The sequence below is a fragment of the Lissotriton helveticus genome, chromosome 4_1, assembly GCF_964261635.1.
Source record: "Lissotriton helveticus chromosome 4_1, aLisHel1.1, whole genome shotgun sequence".
Classification (NCBI taxonomy): Eukaryota; Metazoa; Chordata; class Amphibia; order Caudata; family Salamandridae; genus Lissotriton; species Lissotriton helveticus.
The window spans coordinates 1,484,534,420-1,484,559,641 of NC_136063.1; positions in this window are offsets into that span (position 1 = coordinate 1,484,534,420).

Below are 25,222 nucleotides of genomic sequence, written 5' to 3' on the forward strand. Positions count from 1 at the left end.
TGCTCCTCCACGCCCGCTTCTTCGTTCCTTTGGAATGCTCTGGAGTGCACATTAGAATGTTCAGGCTGCACCCTCTCATCTCGTTGAGGTGACTTGAAGGTGTCATACGAACGAATACATTTGTTCTTCACTTTGCCTTGAATCCAGCTTCATTTTAACACTGGCGATCAGTGCTTAGTTTGTAGAAACAAAAAGTGCCAGGCCTCTAGTCAGTAGGCCTCTGCATCTTGCACCACCCATTGCCACTCCTGTCATTGCCAATGACAGTACTAATACAACTACTACTAACCAGCATACTACAAGTGTGATAATTCAGCCTATTCCAGGCCTCACTAGTTATAAAAATATCTTGGGGGGCACATAGTACTTGTTTTTAATGCGTACTGAATGAATAAATATTTGCTGCTCTACTTATCTCTAATTCATACAAACAGCGCCACCATGTGGCAGATATCATAAATGCCAGTGTCGAAAATTAAGTGCCGGTGCCAACAATTAAGTGCCGGAGCAGACCACCGGAAACCACCAGCTCAAATTAAGCACTGCTGGCGACTGAAGCTGGGATACGCAGAGTAGGGGTCAGGACAACACCTTCGCCCCTTTGTGTGAGGTCACTCTCTTCTTGAAGCGATGCTCTCAAATCAGAGAGGTCGGAAGTTAACTATTTCCTCTTTAGTGATCCTCTGGTCATTATCCTGCTTTCATTTTCTGACAATTACAGTCATTGATATCGGTGTGCTTCGCACTCCTTGCAATTCTCTCCTTGAATGGGTTGTGGACTTTCAGCATCACAAGGGCTGGATAATATTTCTAGCTGCCAGCTGTTCAGGAATTACACAGCAATCTTCGACGTTTACAAAGTGTATCCTGCTCGAGAGTGTTGACCTCCGTTCTGGTTTCCTTTTCTTCACCGTTGTTCCCAGTGAGACTGTTTACTGGCTTATGTCAGGGACATTTTAAGGATTTTGGGGGCCCTGGGCCAAACATATTTTTGGGGGCCCTGTTCAGAACAGCTTTGAATTTGTGATCCAATTTGACCCCTGTTTCCCACGCAATTTCCTCTTCCTCAACTTCATTAGCGATCCTGTTTGTATCATAGGCATTAGCTTATATATTCCCGAGGTAAATGGACGCGCGCAGCTGACAGTGTTAGGATTTAGTGTTTCCTGCCCTGCTACTCGGTTCTAAATACTTTTCAAATTGTATATGTGTGGATGAATTACTCTGTGCGTTTTAACAATTTCTCTTACCTACGCGCACTTTACTTGATTCTGGTTGCCTATACCTCCTTAACTGCTTCGATTCACATCTCATTTTTCCTGCAGTCCTGGTCCACCATGGCTGATACACCATTTGGGGCTACTTTCGGGCTCCTCACTTCCGCTCACGCAGTTTCCACTTCCTCAGCTGCGTTAACGATCCAGTTTGCATCCTAGTCATTAGCCTATATATTTCTGCTGCAAACGGACGCGCACAGCGGGCGTGCCAATGGCACGCCAAAGGCAAGCCCTTCTGCACCACGATGCGACTCCGGAGGCGTCCAGCATTGGCCATGCTGCCCAGTTCCCCTCCGGTGAGTTTATTCCACTATATTACAATAGGAAAAAACTGCTTAGCCTTAGGTGTCTACCATTATGCCAGTGTACAGCGGCTGATCCGAGCTTGGAGGTAGACTTTAGATGCAATAAGTGCAACTGGTCTCTCCTCCAGCCCAGGAATCTCGCACTCAAGATCCTCCCATGCAACAATAAGTGTAAAAAGAATAAGAAAACAGAGGAATTAAAGGCCACCCGTTTAAATTGTTGCTCTATGCAAAAGCATGAACTACACATTTATGACCTACCTTTAGATGAACAGCCTGATTTTTTATTTCTCACTGAGACCTAGCTGTCTGAAGCCTCCAACCCTACTATCACCTCGCACATCCCTACGGTTTATAAAATCCAATGCGTGCTGCGTTCTACAGCATGCATTGAAAGATGAAAAAGCCTGTAGTGATTGTTTTTGTGAAGGAAGGTGCCCCCTCCTGTACAAAAACAACCTCCCCACGACGCAGGCATCCTGGCACCAAGGTGCGCCGGCGCATGGCTGCAGTTTGTGCACCAGCGCAGGGGGAAGCACAGAGATGCAATGTATTCTTGTAAATATGTCGCATCCCTGTGCTTTGGAAGTGCCGCAGCGTGGCGCAGCCAATGGGCTTGCAGTGCCACGCTGAGGCACTTCCTTGTATATCTGCCCCAACATTTCTCTGCAAAGTGGCTGAACTAGACTCTCACACATCAGGTACATCAAAAATAAGTTAAAGGAAAACTGTATTTAAAGAGATCTGTTTAAGCAATATTCAAGGTCAATAGGGCAAAACTCTGGAGAACGGAGCTGACTCTGTCAGGGGGCCCCCTGGAAGGCTGGGGCCCTGGGCCAGAGCCCACTTTGCCCATGCATTAAAATGTCTCTGGCTTATGCTATGGTATTTACATTTTTTTAGGACTCCTGGCCGGTGTTTCTGTCCCAAGATATTTGATCTTGTTTGGAGCCTGTCACACTGATAGGCTCAGCTTTGTAGTGCTAATCTCACAGCGCATAAACAGTCATCTTTTATATGTTACTTGTTAAGTGAGGTCCTGCTCGCTGACAGGCACAGCAAGGTCCATCCTGCGGACACCAGTAATCATATAAGCCCATTTAAAAGCACACCTGTGTTCGGTCGGGCAAACATTACTTTTCATTGGTGGTGAGCTATTCTCTCACATAGCGTACTATTATCTATTGCTGCTTTACACCTCTTAGTGCTTTGTCCTTTTTCTTCAAGGGAACTCCCTAGGCTAATGTTCTCAATTCCTGCAGTTTCTGTGAGCTATTCTGCTGACAGGCACAACTTCATTTTAACATGAAGACCAGTCTTCAGCGCTGGGGATCCTTATCACTGAAGGGCCCAGCCCAAATGTTGTAAAGTATTTTTTTTCTTGAGACCTCCATTTTTTTAGATAGCCTGTTCGCTGACAGGCACAGCAATCGCATTACTCCTCTCAGTGCTCAGTCTGCTTCTTATTCAAGGAATTTCCTTGGCTATTTCACCTACTCTAGCTACATTTATGTGTATTCTGCTGACAGGCACAGTTTTTTATTTATTTTGGGAGCCTTTTCGGTGAGGTTCACAGCGCATTTCTATGCAGGCTGTCTTTGGCATGGGGGAGCCCTAATGGCCACAGCACACAGCTCAATGCCAGTGTAATTTTACATGCTGATCAGAACTGTCTGCTTAGCTCATTAGTTGTACTGCATGCGACGTGGCTGTTGTGAAACATTTCGCTGACAGGCAGAGCTCATCGAACTTGCTTTTATTTTGGAAAATACACATACGTTTTGTTAGCTCCACACTTCCTCAGAATCCTTGCATGTTTGGCTCTGCCCCTGTTTATATCAGTCGTAATATTTGGCTAGCAAGCTGATCTATTCTAGTTGAATTTCAGCAGCCATGTTGGGGAAGGAAAAGTTTTGAATTGTTTTTGGTTGGGGGTAATGTAGAAATATTTATAAGCTTACTTTTATAACCAATATCTGCAGTATTTGTATATTTTAGTAGTGAACTACAGTAGCATTCTACAAAATTCATTTTTGCAAGAATATTTCAAGTGTATTCCCTTATTCTTTGCAAACTATGGCATCAAGCTAGTCTGGCTGATGAAGGGTGTTACCCAGAAACCGGTCCCAGGATGCTTGTTTCTGGTTCAGGGAAGACCTGACTTGGCAGTTCAGGCTGGACTGTTCCCATGAGGCACAGGGTCAAAACTGATTTGCATATAGCTGGTTCTGAACTGAGGTGACGAAGTGAGCTAAAGACTGATGATGGATTGAACCCAGATCTGTGACTGGGGGTGAGTGTCTGAAAAGTTTCAGGGCTCCGTCCATCATCTCCTTGTGTTTGCTTTGTTCACCCTAAGTTGGCAGGGTATGCCCAGACGTGGGTCCCTTGCTCACTTTGCCACTGGATTCAAGCTAGCCTGGCTGATGAAGGGTGTTACTCAGAAACCGTTCCCAGAATGCTTGTTTTCGGTTCAGGGAAGACCGGGCTTGGCAGTTCAGGCTGGACTGTTCCCATGAGGCACAGGGTCAAGACTGATTTGCATATTGCTAGTTCCAAACTGAGGTGGCGAAGTGAGCTAAAGACTGATGATAGATTCAATCCATATATGTGACTGGGGGTGAGTGTCTGAAAAGTTTCAGGGCACCGTCCATTATGCTCCTTGTGCTTGTTTCAATCAGCAAATATGAACCAACCCCCCTTTCCTGAATGACATAGGTGATCCATTACTATTATGGAAGGAGTGGAATAAACTTTTTGAATGATATTTAATTTCTACTTCACAATTTAGGAACACAAGGAAGGAACATTTTTGAAACCCTGGGAGATCCTGTTAGAGCTAGTAGCAATGAGGAGGGGGCAGAACAGTTAGATTCGTACCAGGAAACCGTAAGGAAATTGGAGGGCCATTTTGGACACAAAATAAATGTAGTGCTGGAGAGACACATATAATTCAGTAGAGTGTAGGCGAAGAATCATTACAAATAAGTAATGAGTTATGTGGCAGTAATAAGAAGACTCTCTAATACTTGTGATTTCGGGGGTCTATGTCATTTGTTAATACTTGATCAATTAGTAAGGAGTACTAATAATATGAAAATACAAGTAAAATGAATAGCACACACCCCTAATTTGCAAGAAGTCTTAGAATTAGCAGAAAGTATTGAACACACTGCAGAATGCATTAAAGTGATGAAGCAACCAAGTACTACTGAGGAAGTCAATGAACTTCTTAAGTGTGAGGAGAAGGATGACACCATTTTAGAAGTAAGATAGAACAGATACAAACCTAACACAGAAGGAGGTAAACCCAAGGGTTACAGGTGTGGCAACTCAAACCACATAGCCAATAGTCTCACTTGTCTCTACAGCCAGTGTGTTTGCAGAAAATGTAACAAAAGAGAGCATTACGCTAAGGTTTGCAAAAATACTGATTCTAAACATGTACACGCAGTAGGAGGTAGTGAAGAAGTCAGAAGTAAATTCATGTTCCAGGTTGAATCCAATGAACTCTCATCACAAAGTTTGTACCTCACTTGTAACATAGCGTTGGATGGGGAGGAAATTACGTTATATGCGGACTCTTGTTCCCAATACACGTTTATTGAAAAACAGGTAATGTGTGAAAAAAGAGTACAACTTAAAAAATGCTGAGATCAACCCCAGTGGGTACAACAAAGATCCCTTTACATTACTAGGAATGACTTAATGTGTATACGGTTCAAGGAGCAATCCACTGTGGGAAAAAGATATATTACAACACTGGGATAAAATTAATAATTTGGCACCATCAAAGAGAATTAGGGAGACAATTGGATCCCAATAATCCAGATCAGGTTCTACTGTGTGGAAGGTCCAACACAAGTGTAGATGCACTTAGTGGGTTTCTGAAACTGTTCAAAGACAGGTTGGGTTGTTTAAATGACTTTCCAACACAAAATAAAATTAAAACCCAAGGCATGCCCAGTGGTGCCTTTAAAGAAGAACTGCTGAAATTAGAAGCACAAGACATAATAGGGAAGACTGAAAGCTCTGAATGGCTTGGGCCCACAGTAGTCACCAACAAATTGGGCAACAAAGGAATCAGACTATGCGTGCATCTCAGAGTTATCAATGGAAACATCTGGTGTGACCATTTCCCTTTACCAAGAATAAATGAAATGTTGAGCACAATCGGTAAGCCCAGCTGTTCCAGCATAATTGATCTCTCGCAGGCTTACCACCAGGTAGAACTACACCCTGAGAGTAAATCATACACTTCATTTATGACACCATTTGGAGCCTACAGGTACTGCAGAATGCTGTTCGGCATTGCTTCTGCTGCAGCAATATTCCAATATATTATGCTGCAGATTTGAGAAGTATAAAAAACGTTTTGGTGTTCCAGGATGACGTTTTAGTTCAAGCAGAAACAAAAGAAGAACATGATCACATTTTAAGGTTGGTCCTTGGGAAATTGAAAAAAAACAGGTCTCACTTTAAGATTTGACAAATGTCGTATTGGTGTGAGTTCGGTGGACTACTTGGGACACACCATCTTCAAAGAAGGGATTAGATAGAAAATTGATTGAATTGAGGTGGTAAAGGAAGCACCATTGCTTCCAGTAAAGATGAACTTAGATCATTTTTAGGTCTCGTGAAGTATATGTCATAGCACATCAAACATTTAGCAGACTGAGTAGCTCCTCTACGGGATGTTTTGGAAAAGGGTGTTTATTATGTATGGAATAGTGAGTTACAGAACACCTTTGAAAATATAAAAGAAGTCACTGTTTCTGCATCTACTTTGGGATGTTTTGACGTTCATCGTAAAATCATTGGGAGCCATTCTGAGGCAATTTGTTGACAACAAGGAACAGATAGTGGCCTTCGCTTTCGCATTCTGATCCCTCAGAGGTGTAGAATTAAACTATACCACCATTAAGAGAGAAGTTCTTGCATCTTATTGGAACATTCTACACATCAAATACTAAGTGTTGGGCCTTTAATTTGTACTGCGTACAGACAACAAATGTTTAAACACACATTTTTACCACCAAAGGCATAGAAAATACTGCTCCTAAAATATCTAGACTGGTGTTAGGTCTGAAGGGATCCAATTTCAGGATCAAATATATAACACGGCAAGGCAGAAGTGTGCTGCAGATTGCCTCTCAAGAATGCCTATTTCCAAACACTCCCCTCATGAAGAGAACAAGTTAAGTTCAGTATTGGCAGTGAATCTAGCGGGCATAAGTAAGGAAGAATGGGAAATGGACACCCAAGAAGAAGAGGCCCTTAATAAAGTTAAAGACAGAATAGTTCAGGGATGATCTAGAAAAATACTTGATCTGGAAGAAGAATTGCAAACTTTTTTGACGGTCGAGGAAGAATTGTACATTGAGGAAAGCTTCCTAGAAAGAAGTGAAAACCTCATTCTCCCTAGGAAGCTGTGGGATAGAATAGCGGACATAGACCACAAGAGACATCCAGGTAGAAACCGAAATAAGAATAGGCCCAGATCTTATTACTGGTTCCCTGGCATGTATACACACTTGGAATATAAGGTAAAAAGTTGAATTGCATGTGCTCAGAGTGACAAATCCAAGATATCCAGGAATTCTTCCATGTCGCCAGTAGAGGTCCTAATTAAACCGTGGGACAAATTAGCTATAGATATAATAGGTCCCATAAAGTTTTCTACCTGGTACGGGAAGTACATGAGCATTTTGATCGATTCTCATTCACACTGGGTTGTAGCACGAGTTGTACCGAACATTACCACAAAGTTCATGAAGGATGTCCTCACTGATGCGTTTTGCATAGAAGGAGTTCCTAATGTTGTTATCTCAGATAAGGGTGTACAATTCACCTCACAAGAGATGAGGGAATTTCTGCAGAACTTGTCTATAACCCACCACAGGACAGTATTGTTATTGCCAAGAGCCAATAACTTGGTGGAAAGAGTAAACAGAATGATCAAAGAGAACTTGCAAATGGCCATCATTACAGGGTTACCTCTAGAAGAGTGTTCAGGAGACCAGTTATGGTCCTACCAAACTACACCTAGTACTGTTACGGGTGTTTCCTCATTCGTGTCACTGAAGGAAAGAATACCTGGAACTCAACTAAAACCCTGTTTGTTGGGAGGGGAGCAATCAGTATGGATACCGAGAAAGGAAATTGAGGAAAGAGTACAACAACATCAGCAAGCCTATAATACACAATACAAATCAATTCACAAAACTCTTAAAAGAACCTGGAAAGTGGGTGATAAGATATTCGTTCATCCTCCTGTGGCACAAAGGAAGGCAAACTGTACGTTTTCTGAACTGAAGTTTATAACAGATCTGAGGAAAAATGTGGTGGTTTTAAATGATAGGAAGGTTTGGAGCATTGATAGAATTGCAAACAATTCCAGATGTTGGAGAACAGTACCTGAATAAACCTGAGCTAAAAGAAAACTAAAAGATGAAGACTATCACTTTCAACTCCAGAAGAAATAGGAGAGAACCTGAGTGGCTCAAAGACTTTGTCACCACTTAACTTTAAAAACCCAATTGCCTCTTTACTTACTGTCTTATTGTATCTGGGAAATCTCCCCACTAAATGGTTCATTAGCTCCTACCTAGTAGCTTGTGGTTTCGACTTAGCGAAGACAAGGGAAGGTTATATATATTTTTTATAAAAGGGACATGTGTTATACTGAATGTAATTTCCTAAGTATTATTATTTTCATCTTACTATTAATTATCACCTTGTTTCCCTATTTGGTATATCCCTCTCCTAACTTGCTTCTCTTGCCCCTGTGCCTTTGTTCCTTTGTAATGCTCGGGAGTGCACCTTAGAATGTTCAGGCTGCACTCTCTTATTGCGTTGAGGTGAATTGGAGTGTCATACGAATAAACTTGTTCTTCACTGTGCCTTGAATCCGGCTTTATTTTAACAGTAAGCATGGAGGGTTCAATTCCCAGCTCTAATAAATGACCCTTCTTTGTGACAGAAATGTTACACAATTGACTAGGGAACTTGATTCACATTTAAAGCCACTTGCAAATGCACCACTGACACAGTCACAAATTACACCATGAGCAAAGCAAAACACAACTTCCCCAAATGACCCTTACACTCATACAACTGCAGCCTACATAAGATTTCCTGAGCACACAACGACTCACCAGGAGGATGATTTTTAGCAGTCCATTGATCTATCCTGTACAACAAATTCCCACGGCCAAGAAAACTTTGGGGCATATTATCTAAAGATGCCGCTAAATGTCGCTAACCGCATTTAGCGTGGTTTTATTTATCGCCGGCTAGCGTTGGATTTTAGCGCCCGGTTAGCACGTTATTAACAACGGTTATCACCAGGGTGATAAAAAATCTAGTGATAGCGGCATTTCGGGGGGATATCACGGGAAATCCAGTGATATAACTACAGAGATAGGTAAATCCTTCTAGATATGCCATGGTGGACTTAGCCTGACGATCCACCTTCCATTAAGGGGATGGCTAAGTCAGGATTTTAGGAGGTGTTAGAATCTGGCGAAAAGCGCGCTTAGCATGACTTTTTACGTTAAGAGGTTGCGGGCCGCATTGTTAATATCGCGATCTTCAGTTAGCCACCTTTTCCGTGATGTTTCCAGATGGAACGCCTACTTTGCATCTCATTAGCGATGTATATCGCTAAGATGCGTAGCGTCACTGAAACCGCTGCTAAGATGCTCAAATGCATGTTAGCGCCGCATTGTTAATAGGCCGATAGAATTTTTCCCGCTTCAGCAGCAAAATGTGCCGCTAAAGCGGCGATTAAGCCCTTGATGTTATGCCCCCAATTCTTTAAGACTAACAACCTCTCTTTTAATCTCCAACCCCACCTTTCTGAACGATCCATGAAAGCTTCCTTTCGGATATTGAGACCCCTGAGGATGTTTACACCTAACAACTGCACTACATAATTTAATCATTCATTCGTTTGTTTGTTCGTTTATCAATGTGTGAGTTAATGACGTTTTGCTTCTGTTTTTCAGTGAGAGTCTACGGTGTGCGTCTGAGACACTCATTGCAAAAATATGCGAGTAAATGATCGGCAAATAAATGTTTCTTGACGTCCGGTTTGATGATTCACTCACTAGTTTCCTAATTGTAGTGGTAAACATGTCTCGCATAATAAAAAAAAAAAAAGTCGAGTACACCCATGTTGAGCTCTTTCAGGGGTCACCTACCACTGCTCTTCTGATGAATTCCTTGCAATGTTTCTTTTTGTTTTCTAAAACCTACGCTGTTTATGTGAACGCACATGTGAGTGTTATTATTTCAAGCATACACTCCTGGGAACAGATGATGTCTTACTGGTTGCGTTCTTGTTCTGGCAACAGCCATACACTGGCACGTTTGCGTCCAATTTAAGTTGCTGCTGGTTATATCTTTGTTGGGAAGCTACCTGCGTCAGCATTTAAGATTCACTGCTTTTTTTAGTACTCTGAACTCAAAGGAGCATGTACTGTGTCCACTGCCCTAGGCACACTCTTTTAGTCCGTTTGCTGTTGTTCAGTTCAATGAGCTGGTTTATTTCATCTTTCACTTAGTTTAATCTGGTAAATCACAAATGAAGAACTCTCATTATCATGCACATTTTCATGCTGTTCAGTTTGAACTAATTTCATTCCATTTTTTAGTTGAATTGTGCAGTCATGTTCTCTCATTCCATGGTATTTAATTGTAACAGTTTTACACTGATTTGTGCCCCATATGGGGCTCTATCATCATTTATACGAGGATAAAAGATATTTAATAGGTCAATTTTGAGAAACGTATTCTGTGTCTCCTAGAGAGACATGCAGAAAAATGGTTATTTAGAGTGATACATGCAAATGCGGCCCCATTCGCACAAAAATCTAGAATTCTAATGTGCATTATACCTGTCGTTCTTGCATGATTTGTAGGAACAATAATCAGTTGATAAAATATAGCGCTTTTTCGTGAAGATCTTAAAGCACAGTCAAGATTACTATCGTTATTACCCAACAACACTCATTTTTGTGACCTTAAAAGGGTGATGTTCAGATGATGGAGGGGAAGCTACCTTAATGACTCAGGTGCACATCACAGAGGCTTCAACATTCAAGGAAGGGGCTTCCAACCTTTTCTTTAATGAGAGCTACTTCTTATCGGTGAAAATACTCGTGAGCCAATGCATGGCCTCTGAAATTCTTTCTGCACAATCCGGTCAGTAGTGAATATAATGGCGAGTTTCAGACTTGTACGAGGAAAGTTCTCGTTTTCATTTGAAATAAATTGATGTCGGAGATACACTGTTGCAATGTCTTCGTAAGAAATCCCCACAAACGAGAAAGGGATTACGCACCTTTATTTCACAATTCCAAAAGCAGTGCTGTACTTCTAGGAGGCAGCACCTTACAAAGAGGAAGAGAAAACATTAGAAATAAGCTAATAAATCAGGGGCCTCATTTATGAAAAGTGACGCATCGCTGCGTGAAAACAGCGATGCGTCACTTTTCACTGCGCCCTCCTTGCACCACCAATGATGCGTCATATTGACAGTATGACGCATCATTGCGCAAGGAGTTACAGATGCGTCAGTATTTCTGACGTATCTGTATGGCGCAAAAGTGGCGCATTGCTGGAGTGTGTCACAAAAGCGACGCAACTCCAGCAATGTATCCTTTCACATGGGGAAAGGGCCTGTGTCAGTCTTACGCCTGCTGTGAGGCAGGCGTAAGAAATTGACGCATTTGTGTCCTAAAAGTGGTGCAGTGAAATCACATAGATTTCACTGCGTCACTTCTACGACCCTTCCTTGCGTCAATACGCCCCCCTTGCATACATTATACCTGGCGCAGGTATAATGTGGCGCAGGGGTTTACAAAGTGACGCATCTACCTAGATGCGTCACTTTGTAAATATGGTGCAACAAGGCACATTATTTACACTGCTGGTGCGTCACAAAAAGTGACGCACCGGCGGCGTAAAAGTGACGCATGGCCTCATAAATGAGGCCCCTTGTGTCAATATGCCCCCTTGCATACATTATACCTGGCGCAGGTATATTGTGGCGCAGGGGTTTACAAAGTGACGCATCTACCTAGATGCGTCACTTTGTAAATATGGTGCAACAAGGCGCATTTTTTTACGCCACTGGTGCGTCACAAAAAGTGACGCACCAGCGGCGTAAAAGTGGCGCATAGCCTCATGAATGAGGCCCCAGGTATTTCCACAGGTACAATTGTTTCTTCAGTGATTGGCCAGGTGGTGTGCATAGTTATTGTGGATGGGTGAATCAGTTCATGTGAGAAATCAATGTTTCGATTATTGAATGCATCATGGCAATATGAATGGATGGATGAATGAATGCGTGAAAGAGAGCATAGGAAGATGGTATGTGTATGAACGGCAAAGGGAGTAATGGGTCAAGTGCAATGTGGACTAAGGCAATGTGAGTGTGTGGAGGTATAGGGCAATGTATTGGGGCCAATGGCAGGGTGAGGGGGCAGTGTCAGGGACTGACTGTGGGACAGAGGGAAGTTTAGGCGGGGCAGCTGATGCTGAACATTTCAAGTGTAACATTTTGGTATGTGTAAAAGTGAAGCAAATAAAAGCTACTGTTGGAGAGGGAAAGCGGTGTACCCAGTGCTTAATTTGAGCTAGTGGTTTCTGGTGCACGGCACTTAATTGTCAATACTGGAGCTTGACAGTATACCACAGGGTGGTGGTGTCTAACTAATTTAGAGTTTACCACATCAACAGTTAATTTTTAATTCAATAGACATTAACCCCTCCCATGCTCATGACGGAACCGCTCCGTCACGAGCCTCGGGTGGGCTGTGCTGGTGACGGAGCGGTTCCATTACGGCCCGCTCGGCGTGCCAGCGCGGTGCTGATTACGCACCTGCGCGGTGCTGATTACGCACCTGCGCGGCGCGTTCTATTGAGCGGGTGGGGCCGTGACGGAACTGCTCCGTCACAAGCACAGCCCACCTGAGGCTCGTGACGGAGCGGTTCCGTCACGAGCATGGGATCGCCGTGCGGCCCCCCTAGCGCTGCAGCGGAATTGCCGCCGCAGCGAAGGGGTTAAAAATGACTATTACATGCTGCCCAAGCCACTCTTATAGCTTTGGGGGCGAGGAATAGTCCGAACTGTCACACTTGTAAGAGTGTGATGGTTAGTAGTTGTGTTGTTACTATCATTGGCAGCATGGCAGGGTCAATGTGTGGTGCAAGCTGCAGTGGCTTTGCTGAAAACAGCCATGGCATAAATTTATATACATATTAAGCACTGGGTGTCCCACGTAGTTCATCTCAATAGTGTCCCTATTACAAGCATCAAGCCACAAAAATCTACGCTTCAGCTCAGGTGAATAGTGATACCTTCAATGAACTATAAAGCACTTGCAAGTCCAGAGTTTCCGACAGGAAAAAATGTTATCTTTAGGAGACCCCTGAACTGATGATATTGAGCCATTCATAAACACATAGAAATAATTCTAATTAGACAAAGAAAGGATGGATTTGCTATTATGATTTGCACATCAACCTTAGTTCTCAGTAATCGCAGAGCAAAATAATGTCACACACACTGGATAATATGGAGTGCTGCTTGGTGTTGGATGCACATCCACCTAGTGCATCAAAAACGAGACCCCCTTCCCAAACAGCCGTTCGGAATGGAAATCACCCAAATATAGAAAAAACACCAGTGCACTTCCGAAAAAAGTCTCTTTGATCCCTTCGCTATTTTAGCGTTGTATCAATAGTCCATATACTTGGTCAAGCAGTTGATTTCACAAACACCAGATGCTGTAGATGTTTCAAGCCTTTATTTGTTTCATTTTATGGTCCACAGCCGACGCGTGTTTCGCCCCCTTTGGGCTTTCTCAAGGCTTTATATAGTGCAAAGAGATGTATCTCAATTCCAATCGTTATATGTACTTTTTTGAGCGGATAATCATTTATCTTTGTCCAAGCAATCTAAAACATATACCCTTGGACTGTACCTTCCTTTGTGCTGTTACAGGATCCTATTAATATTTCTTTTTTCAATCGTAGTGTCAGTAAGTCATATATCGTCTTCGTGTGGAGCCATATTACGTTCCACAATCTCAACACTAGTCATGCTTCATTGTGTACGCCGTCCCTGCAACCCGGCGGTTCTGAACTGGGTTGGTGCAGTGAGCTAAAAAACGGTGATGGATCAAGCCCTGATCTGTTGACTGGGTAGGAGTGTTCTGATTAACTCAGATACTCTGTCCATCACCACCCCCTTTTGAAATTATTTTGGCCACCACGAGTGTGGAAGGGTATGCTCAGACATGAGTCCCTTGCTCATTGCACCATCAGGATTCAAGCAAGCCGGGCCGAAGACGGCTGTAATGCCAGAAACCGGTCCCCGGAAGCTTGATTCCTTTCCAGTGAAGAATTGGCTTGGTAGTTTGGTCTGCCCTGTTCCCATGATGCACTGGGCCAGGGTCAGACTAATTTGCATATAGCCAGGTTCTGAACTGGGTTGGTGCAGTGAGCTAAAAAACAGTGATGGATCAAGCCCTGATCTGTTGACTGGGTAGGAGTGTTCTGATTAACTCAGATACTCTGTCCATCACCACCCCCTTTTGAAATTATTTTGGCCACCACGAGTGTGGAAGGGTATGCTCAGACATGAGTCCCTTGCTCATTGCACCATCAGGATTCAAGCAAGCCGGGCCGAAGACGGCTGTAATGCCAGAAACCGGTCCCCGGAAGTTTGATTCCTTTCCAGTGAAGAATTGGCTTGGTAGTTTGGTCTGCCCTGTTCCCATGATGCACTGGGCCAGGGTCAGACTAATTTGCATATAGCCAGGTTCTGAACTGGGTTGGTGCAGTGAGCTAAAAAACGGTGATGGATCAAGCCCTGATCTGTTGACTGGGTAGGAGTGTTCTGATTAACTCAGATACTCTGTCCATCACCACCCCCTTTTGAAATTATTCTGTAATTCTCGAGCCTGACGCCATTTTTGTGTTGCCCTCACGTAGGCCGTGGAGGTAACCGAACGAACAAAGTTGCATGGGCCTCATTGTTCATGTATGCATTAACAGGCCTTTTTCTGACTTGTGAGTGAACTGCAAGATGCTGACCCTGTCACCTGAAACTGACCCTTTGCGAAGCCAATTTCTCTGGCTGATCGTTGTCTAAAATTGCCAATCAATGTTCAGGATATCGTTAACTTTTAGTTTCTTGCACATATCTTATCCTACTCAACATCTGAATTGTTTCTTTCCTTACGACTTTTCATTACATAGGTAGTGCTTTCAATTATGGGTTTTTCCGGCTTGTGGAAATTGAATTTGGGACATTCCTAATAAATAACTTTTGGGTTGGGTTACTGTAAATTGGGTTTTTGTTAATGTGATACTCAGTTAGAAAATGTGTCCTATTGGTCAGAATTTTGCGCAGTGGGTGTGCATTTGTAATGAGCAAAATCTGTATAATAAGAGATGTCTTGCTCTACGAAAATTGAGCAGTTTCCTGAGTTGTACACCATGTTGTATTGCTTGGTTTACTGTTACTAGCTGCAGCTAATAAATTTGATCATTGACGCCATCCAGAAGAATTCCGTGTCTCTGTATTCCAAGACAGGAGAATCCGAAGACTTCGGGTGTGTCCCTGGCACCGCTGGGTTCTAAGAAAACCCGGTTCTTCAGTATGCCACCTCCACAATAGGCACCTTTGAGATTCTGCCGCCCTTGCAGCAGAGTTACCATCCCTTTGGCTCAGGGTTATTTTGTAATTTTACATAATGCTGTAATGAAAATACCATATACACATGAATAAACAAGGCTTTGCAGACAAAAACAAATGAGCACCTTCTAATACGCAATCCCTTGTTTACCTGCCAATTAAAATTTGTCTCTGAATAATTAATTGAATTTCAAATTACCTCGTCCACGTTATCTGTTAAGAAATTAAAATAATACCAGCAGTCTAGTTCACTTAGAGGGGGTGATCTCTGTGATTGGGAGACAACAAGCACTGGTCCAGTGGAAGCAGGGCCACATATTAAGCCTCCTCAACCATGCCTACTGACCAATGACTGGTGTACCACTCTCCTTGAGTCCGGACGGATGGAGTCGGCATAGTTTTGATTGAATGCCTTGGATGGCAGCAGCTGGTGCTGGGTGCTGCAGACCACCTTCATAGTGGGGAGGAGTGTCGGTGATGGTGATCAGCCTGGCACAAAACCCCTCTTTCCCCACACCTCATGCCTTGCTTGTGGTCTGCAGTGACAGGGCCAATAACTTGAAGGAAAGGGCGGAAGCCACGCCTCTCTGAGTGGTGGATTCTAAGACCGCTCACATGACTCACCGAAAGACCGAAGATGGACTTTACTCCTGTATTACTTTAAAAAAAAAAAAACATTGGTCATGCAAACATATTGCTGCATTAAATATTAGAAAAAAAGAACGCCTTATTAGGTTTTATGTTTTAATCTTACTATGTACAAACTATTTGTCAGTAATGGGCATTTGAAAATCCATTCTAAAGGATGTTACTTTTTTTTCACAGGGTAAAATATGATAACATGATACAAACCGCCAGATTCACTTGGGATTTGTATGATATTTCATAGTTTTCTGCCTGTTACTACCAAGAAACACCCTTTCAAAATAGCCCCCGTATTTCATTAAATATATGGTGTAATTCAGAGAAATCCTTCCTCCATCATGCTGGTGCACTGCGCTTAGGGGTGGAATGGGATTGTGATTCTAGCAAGGGGGGCGGGAACGTGCTCAGCTGTCACTTTTCCAAGCTTTAGTCTCTTACCTTCATCTCTTGTCTGGGTATCACATCAGTGTTGCTATGTTCTCGCAGGGTAGAGTCTGCTCCACAAAGAAAGGGCATCAATCTTTGGTGAGCAAAGCTTGCTAAAAAGCAAGAACGATGTCCATAGCCTATTGATACTGCCCCTTCTAGATTTGCTTTCAGCTGTAAACGGGCAAAATGCCGTCTATCAAAATGGCTGACACCGGACACTGAATGCCCGGCGGTGGGATGACCCAACGCGTGAGCCCACTGCCGACTCTATGGGCCTCATTTATGAGGCCTTGCGTCAGTTTTGCGCTTCCGATGCGTCACTTTTTGTGACGCATCGGCGGCGTAAAACATGCCTCATGTTGCGCTCCATTTACAAAGTGACGCATCTAAGCAGATGCGTCACTTTGTAAACCCTTGCGCTACATTATACCTGCGTCAGGTATAATGTATGCAGGGGGCGTTTCCCCGCAAAAAAGCTTCATAGAAGTGGCGCAGTGAAATCTATGAGATTTCACTGCGTCACTTCTAGGACACCGTTGCGTCAAAATCTTGCGCCTGCCTCTCAGCAGGCGTAAGACTGACGCAAGCCAATTCACATGGGGCTTGCCCCATGTGAAAGGATGCATTGCTGGAGTTGCGTCACTTTTGTGACACACTCCAGCAATGCCACACTTTTGACCTTACAGATACGTCAGAAATGCTGACGTAGCTGTAACTCCTTGCGACATGATGCGTCATACATTAAATATGACACATCAGGTATGTCGCAAGGAGTGCGCACTGAGAAGTGATGCATCGCTGTTTTTACGCAGCGATGCGTCATTTCTCATAAATGATGCCCTATGTATGTTACCCTGTGGGCTGACCCAAAATGTGACTGGCACGAACACGGGTTTGAAAGAGGCTGACCAAAAGCTATTCTGCGTTTATATATAATTATTAATGACAGATAGCACATCGATTGCTAATGAGGTGCTAGGAAGATAAATTTTGTTTCGAGATGTTACACACTGACGTAAAGCAGAAAAGTTGTGTAAATCAAGGCCTCGGCAATCTGTGCGATTTATACCCCGTTGATAAGAGGAGAGAGAGTAAATGATGTTGTGTATAAATGTCAAGAGAAAAGTCATAGAAAGACTTGGAGATGCTGGAAAAGTTGTGAGGGGGAGACAGGAAAATGATCTAATAGTCAGTTCACGCATGGAGTGGTTAGCCTTCGGTTTTCATCAGCCACGCACCGATCAGGCGCTGCACAGACATGCAAATTCGTTCTGCAAACACTTCCAGGGCTAAAAAAGTACATTGCTTCAGTCTGAAATTTCAGCTGATACACAATAGTGTCTCTGTAATCATCAGAATTAGAACATCGGAATGCTAAGAGCTCCACAAAAGACAATGAGGTGGCCCAGGGCCAGTAATGGCTTTCATAGGCCTTCTGCTCCAACCGTACACTGCATTTCTATTTGTTTCTCCCTGGTGGAATGTTCAAATACCATTATAGCCCTTCTGCCTGGGGCCTATGAGTCAGGTCTGGGGCCTCTGACAACTGTTAAAACACTCTGCAGCGGGCCATAATGCTTTATTATTACTCAGACACTAAGTTGTGGGCCTGCTGAAGCTGTAGGCAGAAACTATGTCTCTGGCATTGAAGACTCACAGACCTCGTGAACACGAAGGCCCTATGTCACATAAGAGCCCTGTAGGAGGGTCACGTGGTAAGTGCAAGAGCTGTACTCCCTTGCTCTCCCTTGCCTCAACTATAGTAGGTGCTGTTTCGAAATTTATATTATTTGGTTCCTAACCTACCGTTTGAGGATATCATGCCAGTTTGGATGGCGCAGAATTTCCATGTAACTACCAGGGAATCTCCTCACCCAGCTCCACCCCCATCTAGATCCGGCTGGGTAGTCCCTTGCTGGCAATACTTCTTGTGCGCTGTGATTAAATGTGGAATTAGGGGGCATATTATCAAGAGCGGCGATAAAATTATCGCAGTTTTAGCGGCAGGAAACCGGCGATAATGGGCTTGATAATATGTCCTTGTGAATTCCCATAGCAGCCAGGTTCTGGTGTTTACCTGGGCTGCTATGGGAATTCACAAGAGCATATTATCAAGCCCATTATCGCTGCTCTTGATAATATGCCCCTAAGATGTCTGGTGTTTCACCTGATACATGGATTCTTTCCTGCCGCCTGGTCAGAGTTTTGTCCTGTTGGCATTACAGTTAAGAGGACAGACCTTAAAAAACACCATCTGCGAATCTGGGGGCATGACACCAGAACCTGGCTGCTATGGGAATTCACAAGGACATATTATCAAGCCCATCATCGCAGTGTTAGCGGCAGTTTCCTGCCGCTAAAACTGTGATAATTTTATCGGTGTTCTTGATAATATGCCACCTGGTTTTCCATTTCTACCGCTCACAAAAGAAAGACAAGAAAATCTATAAAGTAAGAAAGTGCGGTGTATGCAGTGTACACGTTTTCTGCCCCATGTCCTGGCAGTAGGAAACTTCACCCTTACCGGTTTTTTACGTTGCCCTGACCCTTGCCAGAACTTTGTCCTACAAGGTGTTGTGGAAGAGAGGTCTGTGGTTAGTACATTCGTGTTTTCATAAATATCTGAATAAGAAACTTCCAGGCAAATTTGACGAACCAGTCCAGGTGCCATTTGTTAACTGCACAAATACAAAATCCATGTGCGTGGGTCAACTGTGCGACATAAGTCAAGAAAGTATGCAAATTCCAAATAATAGAAATACCGCACTCCTAAAATGTAGAAAAGGTCACCCGTCTTATTACTCTTTTCGTATGGCGCTGGGTGCAGGTGGGTACCGCCCACTGATTAGATGGCGAATGGGGTTGTCACCAAATATTGCGTTTTCCTGAAGGGAAACACGTCCCCACTTCGCACTCCGATTTTTAGTTTTGAATCTCATGTATGTTTCTTTAATGTTCACTTTTGTTAGTAATCACACTGTAGTCAATTATATCAGTTAAGGAACAACTTTTATTCGGTTTAAATCTTCATACGAGTAGTTAGACCACTAAACTACTATCATACACAGGCATAAAGTTAACTTTATACCTGTGTCAGACATGATCTACTTGCAAGGATTGATACCCCTGATGAAGGGCCTGCCCCGAAATGCATTGGGATTCCGAAACAAGATATAAAAGTAATGATAGTGGTGTGATGGTCTAACACTACTCATATCACGATTTAAACCGAACACAAGATGATCATTAACTGAGACAATTCACCAAAGTGTGATTTCTAACAAAATTGGATATCAAAGAAACATGCACACGTCTTCAAACTTAATAATTGGAGTGCAAAGCGGGGACGTTGTTCCCTTCAGGAAAACGCAATATTTGGTTACAGCATAAGTCAGGAACATTTTGCCATTTTTTTTTCACCTGCATATGTGCAAAACAAAATATGAGTAGGAGTCACAAAACACTGCAATCTCTGCGCCTGAATGAGGTCAGCGAAGCGTAGACCCCTGGCATACCATCAGGGTTGGCCTCACACAGCAAACATGCTCGCTATTATTTACATTCACCGTGTTTGACGTTCGCCAGGAAGACAGGTGTGAAACAAGCTATGTGTAAATATTTCTGCTGCACGAGAGCAAAGGTATGTGAAAGAGATACTTCTTTTCTTTGTCGAGGAATGAGCCTAATCCTACTGATAATCAAAGGAAGCCTTCACCTGAGTACAGCCATGCTTGTACTCAGAGCAGGAGCACATTACCACCAATTCAGGGTCAGTCACTTGTCTGAATGGATTAGTGCATCTTTACTGAATCCTGTCCCGAGGCTCTTGCATGGTAATGGAACTAGAGGCTGGAAGCCTGCACCATAGGGCCACAAGGAAAAGTAGAAGCCGGCACCATAGGGCCACAAGGAAAAGTAGAAGCCGGCACCATAGGGCCACAAGGACAAGTAGAAGCCAGCACCATAGGGCCACAAGGAAAACTAGAAGCCGGCACCATAGGGCCACAAGGAAAAGTAGAGGCCGGCAACATAGGGCCACAAGGAAAAGTAGAAGCCCGCACCATAGGGCCACAAGGAAAAGTAGAAGCCGGCACCATGTGGCCACAAGGAAAACTAGAAGCCGGCACCATAGGACCACAAGGAAAACTAGAAGCCGGCACCATAGGGCCACTAGGAAAAGTAGAAGCCGGCACCATAGGGCCACAAGGAAAAGTAGAAGCCGGCACCATATCCACAAGGAAAAGTAGAAGCCGACACCATAGGGCCACAAGGAAAAGTAGAAGCCGGCACCATATGGCCACAAGGAAAAGTAGAAGCCGGCACCATAGGGCCACAAGGAAAAGTAGAAGCCGGCACCATTGTGCCACAAGGAAAAGTAGAAGCTGGCACCATAGGGCCACAAGAAAAACTAGAAGCCGGCACCATAGGGCCACAAGGAAAAGTAGAAGCCGGCACCATAGGGCCATAAGGACAAGTAGAAGCCGGCAACATAGGACCACAAGGAAAAGTAGAAGCCGGCACCATAGGGCCACAAGGAAAAGTAGAGGCCGGCACCATAGGGCCACAAGGACAAGTAGAAGCCGGCACCATAGGGCCACAAGGAAAAGTAGAGGCCGGCACCATAGGGCCACAAGGACAAGTAGAAGCCGGCACCATAGGGCCACAAGGAAAACTAGAAGCTGGCACCATAGGGCCACAAGGAAAAGTAGAAGCCAGCAATATAGGGCCACAAGGAAAAGTAGAGGCCGGCACCATAAGGCCACAAGGACAAGTAGAAGCCGGCACCATAGGGCCACAAGGAAAACTAGGAGCCGGCAACATAGGGCCACAAGGAAAAGTAGAGGCCGGCACCATAGGGCCACAAGGACAAGTAGAAGCCGGCACCATAGGGCCACAAGGAAAAGTAGAAGCCGGCACCATAGGGCCACAAGGAAAAGTAGAAGCCGGCACCATTGTGCGACAAGGAAAAGTAGAAGCCCGCACGATAGGGCCACAAGGAAAAGTAGAAGCCGGCACCATAGGGCCACAAGGACAAGTAGAAGCCGGCACCATAGGGCCAGAAGGAAAACGAGAAGCCGGCACTATAGGGACACAAGGAAAAGTAGAGTCGGGCACCATAGGGCCACAAGGACAAGTAGAAGCCGGCACCATGGGGCCACAAGGAAAACTAGAAGCTGGCACCATAGGGCCACAAGGAAAAGTAGAAGCTGGCACCATTGTGCCACAAGGAAAAGCAGAAGTTGGCACCATAGGGCCACAAGGAAAACTAGAAGCCGGCACCATAGGGCCACAAGGAAAGGTAGAAGCCGGCACCATAGGGCCACAAGGAAAAGTAGAAGTCAGCACCATAGTGTCAGTGCTGAACTGATTGAAGTCAGATGAAACTCACCTTGGGATAAAGAAACATATACAAAAATAGGATTCATCCCTGCTAAAGCCCAAACATTGATTAAGCCGTTCAGTTGTTCAGAATTGAAAGTAGCATCCACCAATTGTTGAGATTGTGGGTGACCACCTTGGGCCCAACATGCCTGTTGGAAGTGTAGTTCACAAGAATGGATTGAACAGCCCATATGGCTGATGCTATAGTTTCTATCAGTATGTTAGTTTTGGCTAATTGTGATCAAACCTAAGGTTTATATGGTGCAGCCAGTTAGCAAAAGAGAAGATCTCAATGTCTTTGACGTACTATTATGTTTCAGTAAAACTGTTCTTAGGGTTGACTTGTGCATGTTTATAGGGGGGATGTCTTCCTGGGTGAGTCAACACCCATTCATATAAGCATTGGCCGGAAAGGCGGCACATGTAAGGGAGGCTATGGTGGTAGAAGGGGTGTCTGCTTCTTCTTTTCATGGTACTCACTCATTGGCCACATTCATGTCTAACGTGGATATTGTGGGAGTAGCATCAGTGAAAAGCAAGAACACCATGATGGCTACTGTTTGAGTTTCCTGCACATTGAACCTGATGTTCTGAATGGAATCTGTAGCTTGCTGAGTGAAACAAATTCAACAATTCTGGTTGTCAATTAGATAGTTTGTCTATGGAGGCAAGGCCTCTGCACCACATCAGCTTAATGTTTAAGCAGATCAGCTTTACTTTGCCATTTGCATCTCTGGGAAGCCTTTTCTACACGTCCACTCCACATGCTATGTCAAGTCTAAAGGCCAAATGTACAAGATGCCACTTGTGGTGCTGAAGTGACAGAGCATTTGGGAATCTGGTATGGCTGACTTGAAGAGTTCAATGGCAGCATAGTATGACTATACATTAGTATAACCAGTGTGGACATGGGTCTGTTTACGAATGCAACCAGACATGTATGCTTTGGTGCTATCCCTGTTAAAAGAATTGGCTTGTGAAGCGCTGGCTGGAGGAATGGTTTTCCTCAGGATTGGTGAGGAATGTCACTTTTTTAAAGCTACTTCTTATCCTGGTGATGTTTCACATTTGAGAAAACCATTTCCAGGATCAGTCATTGATATTTTGGTCATAAAGTATGTCAGCAGTAGAATTTATCAATCAGCGAGAAACCAACTGAATGATATGCTCAGTTAGCTTAAACAGGTTCTACAGGTCAACCTCAAGAATAACAGTTTATTTAGGGAAACATGCATACCTGGTGCTCTCGATAATGCTACCAATGCTTTATCTTATCGCAGGTTGCCGTATTCAGGCATTTCCACCCACGTGCAGCAGGAGAGGCTAGTCTATTCTCCACCAAGCTTAGTGCTCTCTTTTAATAGAATGTGCTGCTGCAAGCCCGACCCAAAAGACCAGGAAAGATTAGGAAGGGCAATTCAGCACTACATGGTTTTCTTGGAAAGCCATCAGTAGAATAAGATTTTGGATTTAGGTTCTTGGTAGTGTTTCTTGCAGCGGCTGAGGTACGATGATTGGTCACCACTGATGCGTGCAATCATATGTTAGCTTTAGACTTCTTTGAGAACTCGGGGTGGAGGGGGTGCGGGAACGTTTCTACAGTATTCATTTCACAAAGCCATTAAAGGGTTGATGAAGGTTGGAGAGGATCAGTTAGACATTAGGAGACTGACTGACAAAGATAAATTGGGGTATATCTTAGGTGCACTCGCTGAAGCATCTCTCAGACATTACAAGACTCTGGAGTTCCAAGCAATAGTCTGTTTGGCATTTTATGGTTCTTTTAGGGTTAGTGAGCTAGTAGCCAAAGCAAATCTCACACAACACAGATGTGGTGATTTTATTCTCCTGCATTTGGCTTAAAAGGCACTCTTTATTAGTCGCACTCCCATCTTTCAAGAAGTATCATCGAATCCATAGTCAAGTACATCAGTGGGACAATCTAGATGCCAGGTAGCTTAAGTGGACACATCTGTATGTTTCTACCTGGGTGCTCTGCTTCTGCTTTCCAAATTTACTGCAAGGGTGTACCTTTGTCTAAATATCTGCTAAATAGGGCTATTTCAAGCCATAAAAATGTCTTGGGTTAACGCCTTACATTTCAGCTCTCATTGCTGTAGAATAGGGCAGCAACAACTACAGCAGGTTGGGGGCTGCACTCTAGCCAGGTTAAGAAAATTGGCAGATAGAAGCCTTATTGCCACAAGCGATATGTCGGCCAAAAGTTACTGTGTTTCAGTTGCGTGGGCAAACATTTTCAAACTGTGTCATTCCTGCAGGCATGTCTTTCAATATCATGTCAAAAATGGGGATTTTCAAACGCTTCTTCATGTGGAGGACCATGGACTTACCAGTCCAGAGTTCAGTTTTGCGACACTGGTCAGAAGAAAAGGCTGTGTCATTATAATGGTTTGGCATTGGTGGTTTGCTCATTGGACAGCCAAGAGACTTGGGGCCAAATTTATCAAAGACTTGCATCGCCCTTGCACCACACATTGTGGTGCAAGAGTGACGCAACTCTTAAGTTAGATTTAGCAAGCCACGCAAGGTCACCTTGATTGGCCTTTCATGGCTTGATAAATCTAGAGTAAAGCAACACAGCGCAGATCACTGCTTTGTGTACTCTGCCCCAGGGAGGTGTTTAATGGGTGGGTGTTCCCAAGTATCCACCCATGGATGTTGGTGGATTCCCAGATTTGCTATTACTGGTAGACCTGGGTATGCATCAGAATGATACACCTCCCCAGGTGAGGCGTAGCGAGAAGATATATCTTTATTTTTCCTCGTTACTTGCTCTTTCTACGTGTGCTGCATTTTACAGCACACATAGAAAGAGGAAAATGTCTCTAAGGAATGTTTTGTGCAGGAAGGTGGCCATTCGTGCACAAAAATAATCCAGCTTACAATGTAGTCACCCATGCACCATAGTGCACAGGTTTCTTGTGTTGGCGCAAGGCACCTAATTGTGGACCAACACAGGGAAAACAGAGGAATGCACTGTATAATATTAGATACGGCTCATTCCTGTCCTTTCCCTATCACACAGCACAACAAAATGACTTGCTGAACTGCATTATTTTTTAATAAATATACCCCTTAGTATTGAGGATGTTGACCAGGGGATTGATGGTACCTGATGAGATGGTTTTACATATCAGGGGAATGCCACAGTGAGCTCAGGATGTAGGGGTCTTAGAAAGTTTTGGATGGAAATCATTTCTTGGTTAGCACGTAAGGTATCTGTGTAAATGTTGTGGTGACACATTGCTTACAGTTGTTTATATTGCCCGTTATCTCTTTATTTCATTTGTGGATCTGTCAGTATACACTATGTATTTCTTTTCCTACTCTTGACTTGGGCTTGTATCTTTTCTTGTCCTATGCCTTCTCCTAGTCTTTTTCCTTTATGTTTTGTCTCATGCTTTACTGTCTCATGCATCCCTGGAACACTCATGGGTGGTCCAGCCCTTGAG